This window comes from Giraffa tippelskirchi, chromosome 4, assembly GCF_054371585.1.
Source record: "Giraffa tippelskirchi isolate mGirTip1 chromosome 4, T2T-mGirTip1v1.2.pri, whole genome shotgun sequence".
Lineage (NCBI taxonomy): Eukaryota > Metazoa > Chordata > Mammalia > Artiodactyla > Giraffidae > Giraffa > Giraffa tippelskirchi.
The window spans coordinates 100,515,083-100,537,782 of record NC_137278.1 but is presented as its reverse complement, the minus strand read 5'-3'; the positions used below and the strand labels follow the sequence as shown (position 1 = coordinate 100,537,782).

Genomic DNA, 22,700 nt, shown 5'->3' with positions numbered 1-22,700 from the left:
GTTCGATCCCTAGGTGAGGAAAATCTCCCTGGAGGAGGGAATGGCAGCCCACTCTAGTGTTCTTGCCTGGGAAATCCCATGGGCAGAGGAGTCTGGTGGGCTACAGTCCATGGGGTCATAAAGAGTCAGACACTACTCAATAACTAACACATACATATACACACAGACGGGCCTGATGACAACCTACGTTCCTGCCCCAGTTCTCCTAAACCCAGGACTCTGAGATGAATTCTTCTGGATTTCACAGATCAGGTTCTGACCATTGAGTGCCCACTGAGTTCAGCCCACTGCGGGGTTCTTGGAAGCTGGTAGCTCAACCAACCTGATCGCTGCTGAAATGAAACACCCAGAGCTTCTGGCTGCAGTTGCCAGCCCTAAGAAACAGAGGCTTCAAAAAAAACCTTCTTCTCTGCTGCTTTTATGTTCAGGCCAGTTGTGGGTCAAGTTGTTCATAATGTAACCATGTAAGTGAGGGTGTAGACCATAATAAAGGCTATGCTCCCCAAAGAGCCTACAGCCAAGGATAGAGTGGGAAAATCCAAGTTAATTCAAGATTTTTTATAAACTACAGAACTTCTCAGAGCCTTAGGCCATACTTTGTGAATACCCGAAACAGCATAAAATAAGTGGTTGATGGTAGATGATGGGGGAACCTTCTTTTCATTTATTTCTTGGAGAATTTTATAGAACCAGAGTTCCAGTGAATGCAATTTGGGATATACAGTGCAATATTATAGATGATTAGATGGAATATTTTAGTATGGGCTGAAAGGTGACATTTGGATTGAAACTTAAAAATGGGAAAAGATCCTTATATGGGAGGGGTGGACTTCTCTGGTGGTTCAGACAGTAAAGAATCCACCTGCAGTGCAGGATACCCAGGTTTGATCCTAGGGTTGGGAAGATCCCCCAGAGAAGGGAATGGCTACCCACTCCAGTATTCTTGCCTGGAGAATTCCATGGACAGGGGAGCCTGGCGGGCTACAGTCCATGGGGTCGCAAAGATTTGGACTCGACTTCACTTAATGGGAGGAATGGCGTGATCAGAGGCAAGCAGAGCCTGTAGAGCTGGCTGGCGCGGAGGAGCCTGGGTGTTTTGTTAGAATCTCAATTGCCTGATCACTGTGTAGGGCCTTTAACCTCCATGTTGTGTGTGCGCATGTGCAATACTTAACGGCTTTGTAAAACCTGGGACAGGATGCTGAAGCTTTAGAAAAACGACTTTATGGGAAGCACTTAAGACCTACTGGTCTTCCCTGGTGGCTCAGATGGTAAAGCGTCTGCCTACAGTGAGGGAGACCTGGGTTCAATCCCTGGGTAGGGAAGATCTCCTGGAGAAAGAAATGGCAACCCACTGCAGTATTCTTGCCTGGAAAGTTCCATGGATGGAGGAGCCTGGTAGTCCATGGGGTAGCAAAGAGTTGGACATGACTGAGCAACTTCAGTTTCACTTTTCAAAGACCTACTGGAGACTTGAAGCCCGCTTGGAAGGCACTCATCACTGAAGCCTGGTGTGCATGGCCAGGAAGGAGTAACCTGGCCCATGGCAGGGTGGCAGATGGATACACGAGAGCCATAATCAAGACAGAAGCAGCAACTGGGAGAACTGGCTGAGTTGCAAAACTCCAGGTTGCCCACACCACCCTTGACATTTGAGAACTCAGAGCATATGGTAACACCTGGGCCGGTCTGTACAAATGGGCAAGGAAGCTAGCTGCCACCACGTGAAGGGTGGGCATGGGGTGGAAGTCATTTCTCTCGCCCAAGATTATAGAGGGATTCCCCATTTCCCTTGTGTGCAGTGGCTGAGCAGCACCAATAACAAATGGGAACACCTGTGTGTCAGGTGTGCGTCGTGGTGGTGTGCCCTGCCAGCCACTGAGGCGTGGCCAGCTCCTTTGGCCAGCTGCCTGCACAGAAACTGCGTGGTGACCGGAGGAAGTTGGAGGCATAGACAGTCCATTTCGGTGATGGAGGGCTAAGCACTGCCAGTCGGTAACTGTGGTCCCAGACATGTATTTCATAAGTCATATTCCAATTGCATCTGGCTCTTTTAAAGTATAGGAATTGGACTTCCCTGGTGGTCTAGTGGTTAAGAATTCACCTGCCAATGCAGGGGACAGGGGTTCAATCCTTGGTCCAGGAAGATTCCTCATGCTGCCGGGCAACTAAGCCCACGTGCCACAACTACTGAGCCCCCGCTCCAGAGCCGGGAAGGCATGGGTACTGAAGCCTGTGTGTCCTAGAGCTCATGCTCCATAACAAGAGAAGCCACTGCAGTGAGAAGCCCGTGCCCCACAGCTAGAGAGAGCCTATGCACAGCAACGAAGAGCCAGTGCAGAGAAATAAATAAATAATTATTAAAAAAGAAAAAGAAGCAACAGTCAGCCCACAGCTGTGGCCACTGCTTTAAAAAAAAAAAAAAAAAAGCAGTTTTTTTCTTGTTATTTGGAACCAGCAAAATCCACTATCCTCTGAGCTGCCTGTCTTGGAATCTCACAAATTTGCACGTTGAAGTTCTTAATAAAGGACTAAGTAGATAATTCAAACAAGCCCTGTGGTTTGGAAGTCACAGGTTCTGGGGCTGAGTACTGAGACATTCAGGAGACAAAGTTTGAGGAACAGCATCTCCTAGAACCACACAATGTCTGGATCAAATGCTGCCCCTTCAGACCGTCTCCCAGAGAAATGCACTCGGCCTCTGCTCTCGACTGTTCCCATCTAGGCACACATATATGTGTGAGTACACTCTCATGTGTGCTATGCAGACACTGGGACCATGATGCTTTAATCTCTCCTTAATTAAGGCATATAAACAGGACAGACTGATGGAAGGTTTTTAGCACTTAGAAGGGCAGACCTGATAGTCATTGTACATTATAAAGAGCACCAAAATATACTATGTGCAATGAGAAGTGGGCTTCCCAGGTGGCACAGTGGTAAAGAATCCACCTACCTATGCAGGAGACATGGATTTGATCCCTGGGTTGGGAAGAAACCCTGGAGAAGGAAATGGCAACCCAATCCAGTATTCTTGCCTGGAAAATTCCATGGACAGAGGAGCCTGGTGAGCTACAGTCCATGGGGTCCCAAAAGAGTTGGACACAACTGAGCACACACACACACACACACACACAATGAGGAAGTACTGAGATCTAAATGAAGTGAAAACCCACAGATGTTTTATTTAAGCACCATAGGTTCTGATGAGGACGCAACCATCCATTAGAAAAGAATTCTGGTGGAAATGACAGTGAGGGATATAAAGCTATACTGAAGGGGGATTTGGACCACGGGAGAGAATGACTTATGCTGAGACCATGATGTCTGCCAAGGAGGAGGGGTCTGGACCAGACCTTGGGAGGCACGTAGACTGGGATGGACAGTGGTGAGAACAGAAGGCTGTCCAGGTGCGGGTGCTGGCAGGTGCGAGATCACAGAGGTGGGCGAGTCCAGACTGTGCCTGAGATGAGTCTTGGGTGTCATCCTGGTGAAAGAGTGAACAGAGGTAGAGGAGGAACTCAGCAGGAACAGGAGAGTGTCCAGATCAGACCTGCTGTGACATGAATATGCAAACAAGTATGACCCCTTACCCCAAAACCCTCAGGACATCCATTCCGCCAAGGTTAACACTGCTCAGAACAGGGCTGAAACTCCTTCTGGGGCGCTGCTCTCAGAGCCCTGGAGAACCACAGTGGAAAGAGCTCTTGCCACCGAGCTGTGGCTCTGCCAGGCCCCCCCAAGCTCACTCTACCTGGCAATTTCTAAACTCTCTCCTATGGGTTTGTCACTCTGTTAAGCATCCAGAAAAAGCATGGTGGGCCCCAAAAGCTTTTCCAGAAGAGCTTGAAAACTGAACCTGAAGCAGCCCAAACCGTGACTTGCAAATCACAAGGTTTGCTTGAATTATTCACTTAGTCCTTTATGAACAGCCTCAATGAGAAAATTTGTGAGATTCCAGGACAAGCAGTTCAGTGAACAGTGGATTTTGCTGGTTCTAAACAGCATGAAAAAGCCCTGATTTTTAAGAACCAGATCTGTTTAAGAATATTCTTTATTAGTCACATGGAGCATGAAGATAACTCCAAATTGTGTATTTGGTCTCTCTTTTTCCTACCATCTTAGACTTGTCACAGTGCTCAACCTGGATTCAACTGCTTCTCCCCACAACTCTCTCTCGCTGACTCCACCAGGGTAGGTGTTATCCGTGTGATTTCGTGTTGTCCATGTGGCGGTTTGGCTCCACACCATAGTCCTTATTATTTAGGATTCCACAGGGAGGACAATACTAAGTTTTATGAAATCACAGTTCACAAACTGGCTGAGACCACGTGGGATGAGGGTCCTCTGAGCACTTGCAGGCTGGTGTGGCGTCTGTTGTTTCTGGTGGCCCAGGCGATACAAACCCTGGACACCTTGCCACTGTTTGTAAGGAAGTAGAAAAACCAAAGTAATTTAGAAATGCATAATTGATTTGCTGGGGCTGCCATAACAAAATATCATAGACTGAATGGGTTAAACAACCGAAATGCATCTGCTCTCAGCTCTGGAGGCCAGAAGTCCAATGTCAAGGTGTTGGCAGGTTTGGTTTCTTCTGAGGCCTTTCTCCTTGGCCACCTTCTTGCTGTGTCCTTACACGGCCCCGCCTCTGCTCATGCATACCTGATGACTCTCTGTGTGTCTCATCTCCCTCTTTTTTTAAATTTACTTTTGCCTGCACCAGGTCTTCGCTGGGTCTTCTTTGCGAAGGTTTTCTCTAGTTGCCACGAGAAGGGGCTGCTCATTGTTTGCGGTGCTCAGGCTTCTCTTTGTGGTGGCCTCTCTTGCACAGGCTCTAGGCTGGAGGCCTCCAGTAGGTGCAGCACGCTAGCTTTATAGTTGCGGCTAGCAGACTCTAGAGTGTGGGCTCAGTAGTTGTGGCATACGGGCCTAGTTGCTCCGAGGCATGTGGAATCTCCCAGGAGCAGGGATTGAACCTGTGTCTCCTGCATTGGCAGGCGGATTCTGATCTACTGTGCCACCAAGGAAATCCCCCTTCTTCTTATAAGGACGGTCATCTTGGATTAGGGCTCACCCATATGACCTCATTTTGCTTAATTCAACTCTTAAAAGACCCTACCTCCAAATGCAGTCTTATTCTGCAGGACTGAGTGGGAGTTGGAGCCTCAACATGTAGATTTTAGGGAAACACAATTCAGCCCATTTTTGGATGATGCATTTAAAAGACTCGAATCCATGCCAATGGATGCAGCCAGTGGCTGGATGAAATGTTTGGCCAATTGACATAATTTCTCTTGATTATAAAGACAAAATACGTTCACCTTTGCATTCTTCATTCTGGCTTCTATGCTTTAAATAGCAAACTCAGAATTATGCTAGCTAGAGTGTCAAATCTTTGATCAAACAGTATACTTTTATCTATACATATTTTGACCCACGTTGTTGTTGCAGTTCAGTCACTAGGTTGTGTCTATTTTGCAACCCCATGGACTGTAGCCCACCAGGCTCCTCTGTCCGTGGGATTTCCCAAGCAAGAATACAGGAGTGGGTTACCATTCCCTTCTCCAGGGACCCAAGGATCGAACATCTCCTGTTTTGCAGGTGGATTCTTTACCGCTAAACCACCAGGGAAGCTATATTTTGATCCATGGACAACTGCAAATAGGTGGGATGTGATTTTCATGCTCATGGGCTCCTGATCTTCAGGATCAGGAACCCTGTGATAAGGGGTCACACCACCTGCCAAATGGCTTGACCTACTTGGTCCCCCTGGTAGAGAGCAACTCTAAGGGTCAGGCAGACCGATGACTGGATCAGCTCTACCCGCTGAGACCTGCTGATTCCCCCTCTCAGACTTGAACTTCCTGCTCCAGGCAGGTTTCTCCCATCACAGAGAGGCTTCCATCTGGTCCACCTTCCACTATTCTTCTCCATGCATGTTTCAAGTTCAAATTGTATAGACTCCTCCTCCAAAGGTGGAGGTTGGAGGTTGGAGGAAGTTGGCTATCTTTGGTGCTTTTCTGCCCTAGATTTTTGGGTTTTATTTCTTTTACTTGGCAGTTTTTGATATTAATTTCTCCCACATGTTCTAGTCACCTAGGAAGTCACTAAGGTGATGACCAGATGGAGTCAAGGAATGCCTGAGTGAGTAACTTAGGTCTCTCTCTCAGACTTTGAATCTGTTCAATGGTGGTACTAGTGGTAAAGAATCCACCTGCCAATGCAGGAGATGGAAGAGATGTGGGTTCAATCCCTGGGTTGGAAAGATTCCCTGGAGGAGGAAATGGTAACCCACTCCAGTATTCTTGTCTGGGAAGTCCCATGGACAGAGGAGCCTGGCGGGCTACAGTCCACGGGGTCACAAAGAGTCAGACATGACTGAGCACAGCACAGCATGCTCTCAAATACAATTCACTTGGGACTTCCCTGGCAGTCTAGAGGTTAAGACTCTGTGCTTCCACTGCAGGGGGCACAGGTTTGATACTTTGTTGGGGAACTAAGAGCTTGTGTGCTGCGCAGTGTGGCCAAAAAATAGGAAAAAAAAATATACAATTCACATGACCTTCTTTTGTCAGGTTTGGTTCTTTTATCACTGGATTCCCACAGACAAAGGCTTGGATTTTGAGCCCACCATATACTAGTTATGTAAGTTAGATTAACTCAGTTTGTATTCCCAAGTCCCAACATCCTCATCCATAAGAGGGAGGTAAATGATAACACTTATTTCTGTTTTAAATTTTTTTAAACTTTTTATTTTGTATTGGGGGCACAGCCAATTGACAATGTTGTGATAGGTTCAGGTGAACATGGAAAGGATTCAACCATACATATATTAAAACATGTATCTATTCTCCTCCATACGCCCCTCCCATCCAGGTTGCCATATAACATTGAGCAGAGTTCTATGTGCTATACATGGAACTCTTGTTGGTTATCATGTAGGTCCTTGTTGGTTATCCATTTTAAATATAGCAGTGTAATATCTATTTCTGAGGCTGCTGCCAGTGTTAAATGTAAATCTCTTAACACAGAGTTCAATACTGAGTAGGTGCTTGGAAAATGTCAGCTACATCATAATATTTACTCTCACTTTGCTGTGACATCTCACCAAGTTATTATTCATTCCCTAGACTCATCTCAAGCTTCAGGAGGACCCAGTGACCATCTCATATAACCCCGTCTGTACCTCTCTACTCTGTAACATCTCCTCCAATGAGCAGATGCCAAGGCCATCTTCTAATGGCTGGTAAAGCGGGGTCTTCATTAAGCCAGGCTGTTTATTGGAAAATCTGCCAACTTCTGATCCACATCCAGCCCCTTGTACAGAGCAGTTCAGCCTGTCTGTTCCCAGGTCTCTCTCATGGCCCTCCAAGATAATCCAAGACCCAACTGAAGATGGGTGGATGTACTTCTCTTCCCTGTACCTCGTCCCCTGAAGCAGCCAGATCTCTTCCTACCTCTCCCAGCCCATCTCTCTTCAGTTCCTCTTTGATTCACCCTCCATGTCTTCTTTCCCCTTCACCCCAACTCTGGGCCTTGCTCCTCTTCCTTAGTCAGCTGGTAGTGGCATCTTTGGTTTGCTCCAATTTTTGTCTCTTCTTCACCCTTGAAACCTTTAAACCTATCAGTGCTCACTGTCCACACCTCCAGAATTCATCTTCCTTGGAAGGGATGATGATGCAGATTTTATAGAACCCAATTGAAAATTTGATGTCTTCAGTGATGAAGTTCTTTCAGGAAATCATTGATGTTAGATTCTGAAACATCTTTCTTGTCTCAAAGAATGAAGTCCCATGTATGTGATGGGGTTCAATCTTCCTCTGTAGGATCAATAGCGACAATGCCCCAAAGGATCTGGGTGATTTCCCAGCTATACCTGAGTTATTTGGTGGTTTAAAACCTTGGCCTCAGATTACCTTGACCAAGTGAGTTCGTGTGAGTCCTAGAAAGGTGTTTCCCACCTAGGGTACAGGTTATTGGCCAAATCCAGGATGGACTGTTACAGTTTGGACCTCAGACACGCTTATTCTAGGAAGGCAGGTCCCAGGGAAGCTTGCTGGGTATCCAGGAGCTTGTTTATCCTCCCTGGGGTGACTCACAGTAGAGCATCTGTTATTCAGTCGCTAAGTCATCTCTGACTCTTTGCGACCCCATGGACTGTAGCATGCCAGGCTTCCCTGTCCTTCATCATCTGCTGGAGTTTGCTCAAACTCATGTCCATTGAGTCGGTGATGCCATCCAACCGTCTCATCCTCTGTCATCCCCTTCTCCTCCTGGCTTCAGTCTTTCCCAGCATCAAGGTCTTTTCCAATGAGTTGGCTCTTCATATCAGGTGGCTGAAGTATTAGAGTTTCAGCTTCAGCATCCATCCTTCCGATGAATATTCAGGGGGCATCTGACAGTCCCATAACTGAACACCAGGATGCTATGTTCCTTTATTATTTATTTATTTATTTATTTTTTGCCATGCTCCAAAGCATGTGGGATCTTAGTTCCCTGACTGGGGATCAAACTGGGAGCCTTGCATTGGAAGCTCAGAGTTTTAAGCAATGAACAATCAGGGAAGTCCCTACATTCCTTACAAGTTTATGTAAAGACCCATCTATGATCCCTGCGGGATGCAGGGCCCCTCATCTCTTCCCTGCATCAGCCTACAGCTGTAGAGTGGCAAACTCAAAGCTCCTCAGGGAAGAAAGCAGGGAAGGAAGATGATAAATGTCCACTGCAGAGTGCAAGGGGACTCAGATTCTCAGATTCCATCCAGGGGTAAAGAAGGGACATGGTTCCCTGCACGTCAGGACACTGGGGGGTCTCCTGAACCAAGATCAACTTTCCCTCCCAGATATCAGCTATTTTCACTGACAGGGCTGGTGGTGAACATGGTTTTCTTATGTGGAAACAGTGAGATCCTTGATGTCAACATACCAGAACTAACCAGATGTGTCCACACCGACCAGGGAGAGGAATGCCATTCTTGAGTAAATGGTGTCCAGAAGTTGGACAGAATTCGTTTATCTGGTTGTTTTGTTCCCCCTTAGAGGGATAGTGTGTGGTGATTAAAAAAAAAAAAAAAAAAAAAAGCCTTGGGGCTCCCCTGGTGGTCCAGTGGTTAAGATTCCAAGCTCCCAATACAGGGAGCCTGGGTCAGGGAACTAGATCCCCCATGCTGCAACAAAAGTTTCCACATGTTGAAACTTAGACCCAAGGTGTGCCTGCTAAGTCGCTTCAGTTGTGTCCAATTCTTTGTGACTCTATGGACTGTAGCCCGCCAGGCTCCTCTGTTCATGGGACTCCCCAGGCAAGAATACCCAGTGCAGCCACATAAATAAACAAAAATAAAATGTACAATATATATATATATATTTGAAAAATGCCTTGATTTCTAGCTTTTCCAGAATCTTGGGCAAGTTAATCTCTTCTAAGTCTTGTTTTTACCACCTCTAATAGAGTCAGTGCTCATCACATGGTTCCCACCTAAGGCAGGGATCACGCTCAACTCAGTGACTGGTGGGGATTCATGGACTGCCTAGGAGTATTCCACCTGTGCAATTACAGCTCTCCTCAACCTGGCCTTGTGCCCAGCACCTGCCATGGCAGCAGAAACAGCCTCTAAGTTTGCTCAGAATCCCTTGCAAGGCCCTGGGGGCTTGGTCGTGCCTTACATTCGATGGGTCTCACCGCGAGGGCTGAAAGGCATCACTCTCAATGTGGATCAGCTTTAAACTGAGTCACAAGTCACTAGAGGATTTCTTTACTACTTGGGGCTTTCCGAGAAGTGTCTGTGCTTGGGTAGTTTTTGTCTTATAAAAGTTTCCCACCTGCAGTGGAGTTTATAATTACTTCAGAGCTTTTTATAAATGAACTAGATTTCCTTTGCACTCAGGATAATTTACAGAGTCATCAGTCACTTCAGTGCAGCTGGGAGCTTCACACCAACCCTGCAAACGCACCTTGAAAATGAAACTGCATGTAAGTGGGAGCCAGGAAGCATGCCTTTGAGGGAAGCAGAAATGACTGTCCAGCAAATGGTTGCTCCTGTGCATCTGCTGACAGAAACTCTTGACATTTTTTAGGAAAAAAAATCCTAAATCATTCACCAAGATTTATGTGAATCTCATAAATGAAACCATAAGGATCACAACTTAAAAAAGAATCATTCTGGTCTAAAGCTTGTATTAAAACACCCTTAAATGATTTATTTAGCTGTAAACGTGCTGGAAGGCATGCGCTTCTGCCCTCCCCTGCATATCCCGCCCCATCCCTCATTTTACCAACACTGTTTCTGCTTGGGAATTTTTTTGGTGAGCATGGATGACACCTTAAACTACTTGAGTTAAACTGCAAATAAAATCACACATTATGCAAACAAAAATGACTGCACTTCTCAATTTCGAGTGACTTGAATGTGAACTGGACGTTTGCCTTCCTAAACCCCAGGAGACTCCAGGATTCTAGAAGGAGTCAGAACACACCCCCAGTTGTCTCCTGCCTGGGATTCAGTGTCATTCCTGGCACGTGCCTTTCAACGGGCCCATTTCTGTTAGAAGTTTGCTCTTAGCCTCGGGGCTTTTTCCCTGCTGCTGCACCTAATTCATTACTTTATAGTTGAGATTGCCCTTCGGAAAGGAGAATCTTGTCTCCAAATTGCATCTGGGCATTTTAAAGTAAATAGGATGCAAATACTTAGCTGGCTTTGTACTACGTGAATTTCAGAGTGAATAATGAATATGTAAGACTGAAAGGGGGTGGGGTGCGGTGGGCGGGGAAGTTATTTGCATAATGGTGTTTGCTGTGGGGTGAAACTGAAACCCCGGCTGTGTGGGTGGGGCCCTGTTTCCTTACGTCAGCGCCGTCGCCCACGACCGCCCCCACCGACACATGATGCCCGGTGGCAGCCCCGAGGCAGAGGGATGGCGGGGTGTGGGAGGCCGGGGGGTGGGGGGCCACAAAGTGTGAAACCAGAATCAACACCTGGAGCTGGGCGGGCTTTGGGCTTCTTGGTCTCACTCCTGAAGAAACATATATCATCTTTTTCTCCTGATGCTTGTGTAACCCTCTTTCAAATGGGGTCCCATCTTGTGTGATAGGGCAAGTCTTGAAAACAGGGATAAGTCATTTTTTAAAAGAATTTCTTCTGCTGCTTCTCTTCCTCCTTTTCCTTCTTCTTTTTTTTCCCTGCTCTGAGAGTCAGTGTCTGAATTGACTTGAGTTTTCCAGAGTCCAATAACAGAGGTCAGGGTTGCCCGTGGCCTTCTATTTCCTAGAGAACAGTTCAGCCCTTAGGGTGTTATAAACGTAGCTCCCTACCTTAAACTATCTTTCACCCACTTGGTGTGTACCCCGAAGTACCGAAAAGCAGTTTGGGCTCGTAGTAGTTTGAAAACTATATGATCTTGTATTTTCTGTTGTGTTTGGCTGGCTAATGTCTCCAAGCAGTGGGGTGAGTTTGGGAGGGGGTTGGGGGGAAATAACACCAGAATGTTTTTTCATACAGTTCAGATTTCCTACAGTGCAGATTTGCTCTCAGTACTAGGTTTTCTGCTGTAAAATATATACTCCTTATAGGAGTTGTGAAAATAAGAGCTTTTTGTAGCAATGTTTCTTTCTGCTCTGTCTTCAGCCAGCAGTTGGCTTGTACCCTTGTCGACAGTGGGAGATGTTTTTCTGGAGGAATGGTCCCACCCTGGAGGTCTCACGTCCCCGGGGATGTTCTCAGGGCCTCTGAAATCCACTTGCATGTCAGCCATTGTAAATAACTAACTAATGGCTCTGGCATTTATGTGTTCTATGACACAGAGGCTTTTTTTTTAATGTATTGATATATGATACAAATTCTTTTATATGCCTAGTTAAAATCATATCATTAAAAAAAAATTGTTGATGTTCAGTCGCTAAGTCGTGTCTGACTCTTTGCAACCCCCTGGACTGTAGCCCACCAGGCTCCTCTGTCCATGGGATTGCTCAGGCAAGAATATTGGAGTGAGTTGCCATTCCCTTCTCCAGGGGATCTTCCTAGACCAGGGATCGAACCCATGTCTCCTGCATTGGCAGGTGGATTCTTTACTGCTGAACCACTGTATAACTAGTACCATAATATGTGTGAGGGGGTGGTGACTGGGGCTCAGGGGACAAGCATCACAGTCCTGACACAAGGTTTGGTGCTGGGCAGAACCCCAAGGAGATGGCAGTACAGGACCAGGGATTGTGTTCTCCAGGAATTTTCATTTATAAACTTTGGTCACTGTTCATTTGTTCCTAAGATGAACATCATGGAACTACTTTTCATCCTTCCATAATAGGTATAGCTTCTCACCATCAACTTCTTATTTAAAAATGTTTATTTTATGGAACATTGAAAATAAAGTAATTTATATGTGTGTGATTTATTAGGCCTTTGTAGGGTGTTTGCACTGAACACCTGTGATTGAGGCCAAAAGACAGGGGCAGGGGGCTTTATTTAATTAACCTAGACATTTTAACTGACCTGTGTTACTTTTCTTGTTTCATTTTGGAAGAAGGAGGGAAAAAACCAGTTTTAAAACCAGGATTGGGTTATCACATGTGTTTATTTTCACACATATTCCATAAATGATATTACGTCCTAGGTACCACGCTACCCTAAGGAATAGTGCTTTGTCCTTGGGAAGTTCATAGCCTATAAGGGCAGACAGTTGTGAAAGGTAATGTGATATCAATACTCTTTCCCAAGGGCCAAATGCATGCCAGACTCTGGACCAGGTTCATCCTATGAATGATCTCATTTCTTCTTCACACAGTCCAAGAGTCCAAAGATCCTATTATGACCTCTGTTTTACAGATGAGGCTGTTGAGGCACAGAGAGGTTAAGTAACTTGTGCAGGGTCACACAGCAGGTAAGTAGCAGGGTCTGGATTTGAAGACAACAGTTGGATCCCAGAGTGCTATGTTCTCAACTGCCATGGTACTAAACCAAACTATAAATGAAGCCTTCTGGGAGCACAGAGAAGAACTCCGAGGCTTCTGTCTGTGGGCATCCAGAGTGTGTTCAAAGAAAAGTTGATGTTTAGCTCAGCCAGGAAGGGTTGGGGCACCTGTGTTGGACAAATACGTGAGGAGGCTTCTCCTGCTAATGACAGTAGAAGAAAAGTGTCACAAGGCCATTTGTTCACACTTAGAGATGCATCACATTTTATAGGACCCTGGTTGTTTTTCATCCTGGTAGATCTCAGTTCAGGGCTACATGGTTAATGTTGGTGAGGATGACATTCCTGTCCCCCAGAGCAAGATGTCACTTCTCATGCACGTCATTTGGGGCATAAAGTGAGTAAAAAATTTATCACTAAAGAGAATATTTCATCAAGATATGCTGCTTGGGGATGTCACTTATTGGTACTAGAAAGCCTCCCACTAAGTCATGAGAAAAATAGATTTTGAATAGAATAGGTGATGGCTTTCCTGCTGGCCCAGTGGTAAAGAATCTACCTGCAGTGCAGGAGACAGGTTTGATCCCTGGGTTGGGAAGATCTCCTGGAGGAGGAAATGGCAACCAACTCCAGTATTCTTGCCTGGGAAATGCCATGGACAGAGGAGCCTGTTGGGCTACAGTCCATGGATGGGATCACAAAGAGTCAGACACGACTGAACCACTAAATAACAGCAACAACAAATGAAGGTGACATGCACCTGAAAGATGCCAAGCTGGGCCATGGAGAAGCAAGATGCCTCTCCTGCTATTTGGTGGCTTTTAGTTAGAAAACTAAACACTTGTTTGGTGCTACCATGCCCAGCCTTGCATCAGATCCTTTGAGGGCAGCACGTGGGCCAGTTAAGGCACGAGAGTGATAGTGCATCAGGAGGATCAAAGAGGCCATGAAAGGTGAGGTCCATGGACAGCCTGATGGGCTCCAGGACTGACTTGGCCACTAGCACTTCAGTGCCCCCACTTTCTTTCTTTAGCCTCTCAGCCATTGCCAATGGGAGGATAGCAGGGATGCCTTCTCTGGTCCTTGCTTCGGTGGATCTTGGTTACACATTAAGCTCAGGTTCAATATCCTGGTGCTTTTATTTGTACTCAGGGCTGCACAGTGATGAATGAATGAAAGATTAGGGCAGACCAAATGTCAAATCTCAGCAGATGCCCTTATGATTAGAGTTGTTTCTATGAAGCAAACCAAAACTTATGATATCAAGATTATTTTTGAAAGGGAACTTTGATCAAAGTTGGATCCATATTTCTTATTATTTTAAAGTTTGAATGTGTGAACACCTTTCAAAATCCCTTATTATATGGAGCTATTCTGAAACCAATAATGCCAAGAAACCTGTGAGCATTATCATAAACTGAATGAAAATGAAAAATCTTTATATTTTAAACTCTTCAAGAATTATTCTATCCTATTTGGTCAGATTCCGGAGCAGACTATTGATCCCCAAAGAAAATAAAATTCCTGGGGTAGAGGGAATTTGGATTTTATAAAATGACTGGATGAGAAATAATGTTGAAAATAGAAGGAAGTCTAATGATCATAGCATGTGACTTAGTCTTCTCTGTTTCAACAGTTTTGTCTGGCTTTCTGTTATTTTCTGTATGTTTTAGCTTAAATTATTTTTAACTTCCTTTATAACTGTACAATTCTAAAGGAGTCTCAGAGGGACCCACCTGGGAAACCTGGAGTAAGGTCTCTAGGATTTCTCGTCATGCTAAGGCTTGAAGGGACTGAGAGAACTGTTTTCTGTTTAATTTTATCTTTTGATATATATTCCCATGTTTGTAGTTAAATGGGATGGACTGTTGAGTAATGTTGAATATTTTAGAGAAAAACGAGGAATCTACACTTGTAGACCCTTTCGTTTAGGAATGGATAGTATATAATTGCAGATGAGCTTCAGATTTAATTAAGAATCTTTCCAGGTTAAGGATGACAGAAAATCCAACTCAAACTGGCTTAAACAAATTCTAGAACTTACAACCTCATGTCAGTAAGCAGTCTCAGAATAGGATTTCCACAGATACCTCTCAGATGAAGTTAAGACTTTCCAACATTTTTCTCCTCGTGGCTCAGTTTCTAATGTGCTGACTGCCTTCTCAAACAGACTCAACTTTTATGCCCTCAAGTGGATGCCATTTGTCCTTCTGGGTCCAAATCCAGCAGCAAAGAGCTTTTGTCCCAGCATTCCTTGCAGAAGTGCTGAAATTCACTCTGATTGGACCAGCTGAGGTCATGTACCTATCCCTGAACCAATCACAGTGGGTGGAAGACTGTGATGTACTCATTGATTTACCTGATCTTATCTTCACTCCTCTCCTGGGGTGGGGGGGGATGGACTTATGAAGATTGAAAATAGATAACTAGGGCAGCAAACCATTGATAGCCACTAGACTTTACTCAGTGACACAGGTGACTCACTAAATGTATGCTTACTGGTGTGCAAAGGAGCCATTTCTTGACTTCCAAGTAGCCACCTGTCATTGACTTGTCACACTTCCTATGCCTTTTGTTCAGCCAGCTGGAAGAGGGACCTCAGTAGCTTACAAGGTTGTTCTTGTTGTTGAGCCGCTAAATCGTATCTGACTCTTTGTGACTCCGTGGACTGTAGCCCACCAGGTTCCTCTGTCCATGGGATTCTCCAGGCAAGAATACTGGAGTGGATTCCCATTTCTTTCTCCAGGGATCGAATCCATGTCTCCTGCACTGGCAGGTGGGTTCTTTACCACTGAGCCACCAGGGAATCCCAGCTTGCAAGGTAGCCCCTTACAAATTGAGCATTGTGTCCATTATTCTTAAACCTGGTGTGCAGTTGGTGGCAGAACAATCCTTATTCACAGATTGTCGGTCATTTCTTCCACCTCCCTCGCAGCAACCCCAGCTCCTGGTGCCAAGTGTCTGACTCCTTCCTTATTGGCACATGGCATTGTCTTTTATGTTTGAGAAAGATTTTCTCATTTCATGCATCCACATTTTCTTTCTGTGAAGCAAACCCAGGGGTTTTGTCTCTCTGAATTTCTCTGTGTCATTTAGCTAGAACCAGTGATTTGCTTCAAAAATGTTCTCTGATTCTGATAAAATGTTTTGTCATCTCTTATGCCCAAGGAGCAAGTCTTTCCTTAGCGGAAAGTACCAGCTAAAGGTTCATCTATTTTACCAGTCAAATACCACAAGGCTACTGTGTCTAATAAGAATCCCTTTCTCAGTTTTGACCACTGGCAGGGTGACCAAGGCCACTTAGCAAAAAAAAAAAAAAACAACCTCACCTTTCTTTTTTTCTTTTAAAGCCTTTTACTTTGTAGTGGTATCTAGCAGATTAACAAGCAGTACTGTGATAGTTTCAGGTGAACAGCGAAGGGACTCAGCCATACATATACATATATCCCAACCTCACATTTCTTTGTCTTCCAGGTTTAAGGCATATCTAGTGAATTCTCAATGATTACAACCAGTGAGCAAAGGATGGCTGCTGTATAAATCGGGAACTTCATTGTTTACTGTGGTTGTTCAGTTCACTTTTAGATACTCACTTCATTTTCATTCATTTAGAAAGACACATATTTGTTCTGCTTGAGCATTCACAGTCTGTTTCTGATTAATTAAAATGGTCTTGATCAGGGCTAAGTTCACATTTCAGCTTTAATTTATGTCTTCCCTATCTGCAGATATGTTGCTTGTTACCCCATACAACAGAAAATCTCTTATTTATTCCTTCTCATTTTCATGTGAACAAAGTAATTTGGTATGAGAACTACCTAGGCAAAGCTAAGTAGGCTAATATTATAAGAGAATAAGACATGGAGATACTATGTAAAATTCCAGATTACTGGCACATAGAAGAAAACTTTGGTAATTTCTTGTGCTGTTAATTCCAAATGCTTAGGTGTCCTTCTCGAGAAGAGAAGACAAGATATTAGAACTGTTCAAAAAGGGTTCCATGGAACTGGGCCAAGGTTTTTGATGAATGCATGTCCACAAAGATAGACTGTACACTTTAAAAAAAATTATTTAATTAATTACTATCTTTGGCTGTGCTGGGTCTTCTGTGCTTCTAGTGGGCCTCCGCTAGCTGTGGTGCCAGGCTTCTCCTTGTGTTGGCTTCTTCTGTTGCATAGCACAGGCAGTTTGCTCAGTAGCTGCAGCACACAGGCTCAGAGTTGTGGTGCATACATTTAGTTCCCCTGGGGCATGTGGGATCTTCCCAGACCAGGGATGGAACCCATGTCCCCTGCATTGGCAGGCAAATTCCTATCCACTGTACCACCAGGGAAATCCACTCAGGATGTTTCGAAGAGAAAATGTGGCCAACCAGGTCTACGTTTTTAGCTCTGTGGCCATTTGTTCTCTATCCCCTCAATCTTACTGGCCCTGAATCTTGTTCAAAATGTGGGCAGGGCAGGAGCCCAAAGAATGATGTGGTAGCCAAATTAAGGAAGAAAGACTTCACAGAAGTCACTGATACTTCAGTAATGACCTCATGTCTTAGCTGAAATGATCTTCTCAGGGCCCCCTGTTCCTTTGAGGAGAAACACAGGCGTCTCAGCCTTTTGTCCACCTCTGAGCCTGGGAACCAGGACACCCTTCACCTGGATCCCACACTCTCAGCCTTCTCTTACACAACCCACCTTTGCAACAAATGTTGTGGGTGGCATTTGTATTTTCAATGTGTTCGTGCGTATGTCTGCCAAAATGCAAAATCTTGCTGATAACACGTGAATTCTTCCGGTGTAGAAATGAATGCCGTCATCCAGAGGTATGGAAAACAAGCCCACTTAAAACTGTTTAATAACATGTAACTTTTATAAAATGGTACATTTCCTCTTAACCTCTGCCACCAAAGGCATTTGAAGATCTGAACTGGGTTCCATGAAAAAAATCCACATGAAATAGCCTTGGAAAAGATATTGTGTGTGTGTGTGCATTGTAAGATGTTAGACTGAGTGCTTTTGTTTTCTTTTCCCCCATTTATACAGACTTTTGTTCTGCTCTTAGATAAAATACTAATAAACAGGAAGTTCAAAAAAATGTGGTGCAATTGTTCTGAATGTTGTTTTTCTTGTAAGGCTTTACGGACCATACCGCACCATCCTATTCAAAGCAGCCCCTGTAGGTGGTGGTGTTAAAAAAGAAATGAACCAGCGGGGCTGCTGGAACCGGCTCTGCATCTGCCTGCCTCCCAGTGAGGCCTCAGCCTGCAAGATCCATGGGGCCTACTCAGACTTTTCAGCGATTTCCTCTTTATTTGCCCTGAACTCAGTTGTAGAATTTTAAGGATGTGAAAGTAAGGCCATTCCTATGGAAAAAATTTTTTTTTCCTTTGCTCCTCATCCTGAGTACATGAGGCTCTTTCATTTCCCCTGAATATTTGTTTGTGTGAGTCTCTGAGAGAGATAGAGAAAGAGTGTGGTGTGTGTGTGTGTGTGCGTGTGTGTGTGTTAAAGAACCAAGAGCAAACAATTTAATAGGAATGTGCAAGCTTTGTTTGTCTTTAAGACAGCTCCTTGGTCTGTTGCCATTGGAACATGTTGTTAAGAAAACCTGAATCTTGCTCTCCTTTTCTCAAAGGGGGACTTGAATAATCATGGCAATAGTTATTTTCAGGATCTGTGAGAAGATGAAGGGCAAGAATGAATTCTCCCGAATGTAACCCTCACCTCCCTAGGTCCTCTGCCCTTAGCAATTCCTGGCACCGTGTGAACTGGGGTCTGGGAGCTCCAGCCCCTGGGGCAAGCAGAAGCTAGACAGGGGAGGTGTTGAGATGTGCTGGTTTTGAGGGGACAGTTATCAGTCACAGTGTAATGTCACCTTGCTTCTTCAAATCCTACACTTGTTTCTCTGCCTTTCAGGGCTTCCCCATGCTGTGTGAGGGTTTGCAGAACCTGGAGTTTTAGACCTTCTAGCCTTTAAATTTGCCCCCACCATGGTGTCACCTGCTTGGATGTCCCATAGCTGGGGGTGCCAGCAGGAAAGAGAGATGCAGAGCTGCAGGAAGGGAGAGCTGAGGAAATTGGAATGCTAGCAAGGGGATAGGCCAGGCTGTCCCGAGGAGGTCCAGGGTCCTAAGCCCTGCCCAGAGGAACCCTCCCCCAGGGGACCCCTACCATCACTCAGGCTTTTTATCCTCAGCTGCCAGGTCTCATTCTAAACTCCCCAGTGCCTGCTCTCGTCGTCAGGCTTGGACCATGGCTGATGCTGCACCTCTCAGACAGCTGCCTGTCCTAGACCTGCCCCTCTGTCTTGCTTGTTTCTGCACTCAGTGTTAAGTGAAACTCAGTGCTAAAAACTAGAAGGAAAAGATAGATATGCTGTCACAGGAACGTGAGCCGGGAAGTGCCAAGTGCCCAGACCCCACCCCAGGGATCCCAGCAGCTGGAGCTCCGAGGCCATTTGAATAAGTGCTTGTTGCTGTGAATGCCAAAAACTGGGACGGAGGAGTGGTAGTGAGTCAGAGGTAGTGAGGTGGATGAATGTAGAGCCTGTTATACAGAGTGAAGTAAGTCAGAAAGAGAAAAACAAATACTGTATATCAACGCATAAATGTGGAATCTAGAAAAACGGAATAGAGACGCAGATGTAGAGAATGGACTTGTAGATGCAGCAGGGGAAGGGGAGGGTGGGACAAATGGAGAAAGTGGCATTGACCTATATACACCATCATATGTTAAATAGATAGCTGGTAAGAAGTTTCTATACAGCACAGGGAGCCCAGCCTGGCACTCTGTGATGACCTGGAGGGGTGGGATGAGGGGGAAGGGGCGAGAAGCTCAAGAGGGAGGTGATATATGTGTAATTGTGGTGATTTTTATTGTTGTATGACAGAAACCAGTACAACATTGTAGAGCAATTTTCCTGCAATTAAAAAATAAATTTCATTTAAAAAATGGGAGCGAGGAAATGAATCCCTTCTCTCACCCTGAACCTGGTAGGATTTCACCGGTTAGCATCCCATGAGGTCTTTTCTGGGCTTAGCCCTCTAGGGAGAAGAACTAGGCGGGGCGGGTGTGTGTGTGTGAGACAGTCTCTTTGGTTCTGGAGAAAGATTCTAGAGGGAAAAATGTCTCCTTGTGGAGTTTGATGTTTGAAGGACGTTTTAGGGCAAAGAAGCCTGATTTTGACAGGATTAACCAGTTTCTTGGAGGGCAGTGATCACTGTTCCTGGATACAGTGGTTAGTGGATTTCCCTAAGACATTGCACATTTTATGTTGAGTACATAGGTATTCAGCTCTTTCATGGTTATTTTTTTAAAACTTTTTATTTTCTGTTGGGGTATAGCCAGTTAACAATGTTGTGATAGTTTCAGGTGAACAGCGAAGGGACTCAGTCACATAGCCATGTCTCCATTCTCCCCCAAACTCCCCTCCCGCCCAGACTGCCATATAACATTGAGCAGAGTTCCCTGTGCTGTACAGCAGGTTTCATGGCTATTTTTAACATTTTATTTTCTGTTCAGAGTCAAGAACTGTACCCACCTAAGTTAGGCCCTGTCAGCAGATAGACTGTCCCAGCAACGAAGTGTCTAAATGCTTCCCGGACCAGACCCTACAGTGTCTGTGAACAGAAACAATAGAATTTAGTTCAAAAGCCAGTCAGGTGAAGATACTCTGCAGGACCTGTCAGGGTGCTTTTGTTTCTTTCGGCTCCTGATTTATTGAGTCTTTTCTTAGATGGCTTAGAGGTTAGAGAGCAGATAAGTAATTCGTCTCTGCAACGCTGAGCATTTTCACTGATTTCAGTCTTACTCATTAGAAAATAATCTACTCACCCACAGATGCCAAGGGTTCTAGAACAGAACCCCTCTGCCTCCCTCTGTAGCCAGTTTAGACCTCTTCTCCCCCGCTGTGGCTTTCACAGTCAAATGTGAGTTGACTGGCAGTCATTTGTGAGCCAGAGGTATTTTTGAGGCACTCGTTCCTTCTCTGTCACAATATTTGGTGGTAGAGGGAGGTGTGTGACATAAAATATCCACCCCAGAGTCCTGTGAAGGTCACTGCCCCCCTCCAGATTCTGCCATCCAGACATGAAAGTTTGGGCATGATCACCCCTCAAATGCAACCTGATGGAATAACCAGTTTGTAAGGGCCCTGTTATGAAATTGCAGGACTTTCCCTGATGATGCTGTTTGAGTCATTTTCAAACATTGGCACCCTGAGTCTGATCGGCCTATTTATATTTTTGACATTTTATATTTTAGGAGGGATTGAAAATGAATTTGAACAGTTTCACTTTGAAATTTCCTGAAGGTCATTTTACCAGCTTTAGACCAAAGTCGATAAAGCTTTCGTTTTAAATATCGGTATTTTTTTTCTGTGAAGTGTGTGATCTGGTGACTTGATGATTTCAAAACCCTACGGTGTGATAAAGCTTGGTCTCAGGGTCGGGTGGGGCCAGGTGGCTCACTTGGCCCATCGATTGGCCGGACTTTGCACCAAACAGTATACAACCAGCAATTAGATTTTGTCCAAAAGAAGGAAACAGTAGAGGACCTTGATGGTGTAATTCTAGATTTTGGTGTTTGGTTGTTGGTCTGAAAGATCCGTTCTCTTCTATAAATATATGTAAATATATATACTCTGTAATCTCTCCCTCCAGATAATTCAGAGAGCCTTCAGTTAATTGTGCCAAATCAGAAATTTGCTTTTCTAGAAAAATTTCCTGTTTTCCTAGGAAACCTATTCATATGTGTGCTTGGTTATTGTGTTAATAATATTTCATCTATATTTAAATATTGTATTTTTTATGTAGCTAATGAGCTGAATCCTTTTAAAAGAGAAAAATAATATTAGTTGATTCACTTTTATTTCTTGTCAATACAAAAAAGGACATTGTTATAATAATCTCAACAGGAGAGGGTTGAGAAATTGAAACAAGTTGATATTTGCTGAGTTCTGCATCAAAATGGAAACTTTAGCTTTCCTTTTTTTTCCCCTCTATTAAGCCTTTTACACACCATCAGGCCTTTTCAGATCTAAGGTAAAATATGATTTAGAATTATATTTCAAATTAGAACTGTCATATGGTCACTCACATATTTTACTGTTGCTATAAAATAGTAAACAGTGGTCTTTAATCGATAATTCACATATGAATTATTCATATATGAAGATAAGAATTCAGTGATTCTTATCTTCCTATTCACCCATATTGCATGGCATCAATATTTCACAGTTGCTTATTTATTAAATTAGTATTTTATATAAACTTGCCTATGAAATTTTTATTTCCTATTTGCTTGCCTATGCAATTAACTTTTCTGTGATACTATAGCTCGTCTTTTTAGTACACAAGTCAAGAAAATTAGCAAGATGCGTGTGGTTCCCTATACAAAATGAATGACACATGCTGACACTATCTACACTTTTTGATGATAACAGATGAATTTGAAAAATAAAACTTGCCTTTCCTAGCCACAAGAAAACCTTTTTCTTTTTCTCTCCTCCCTCCTTTTTTTTTTTTGTTGGTTCTTTTTTTGTTTTTTAACCACTAAATCATCCACCTCAGCTATCCCTTCTTCAGGGGAATTACTCACTGTCTTTTCTGTTGGGATCCATGATGAATTTCCTGTTGTTTCACAAAAGTTTACTCAGTGGTGAGAGCAAGCTTGCATGCAGAGGACTCATGATGGACACGAGATAGCAGCCTGACAAATTTTACCTCAGAAATGACTTCTAAAAGAGCAGTTTTTAAAGTGTGTCTTTCACCAAACCAAAACAGCAATATTTACCACTGAATCCTCT

At 44.3% G+C, this 22,700-nt stretch overlaps 1 long non-coding RNA gene across 3 annotated transcripts in view; it reads left to right on the top strand.

Moving 5' to 3' along the window:
• LOC145503973 (uncharacterized) overlaps positions 1-22,700 on the top strand; it is a 203,194-nt gene that overhangs the window by 21,442 nt on the left and 159,052 nt on the right. The gene's annotated exons all lie outside the window — the stretch shown is intronic.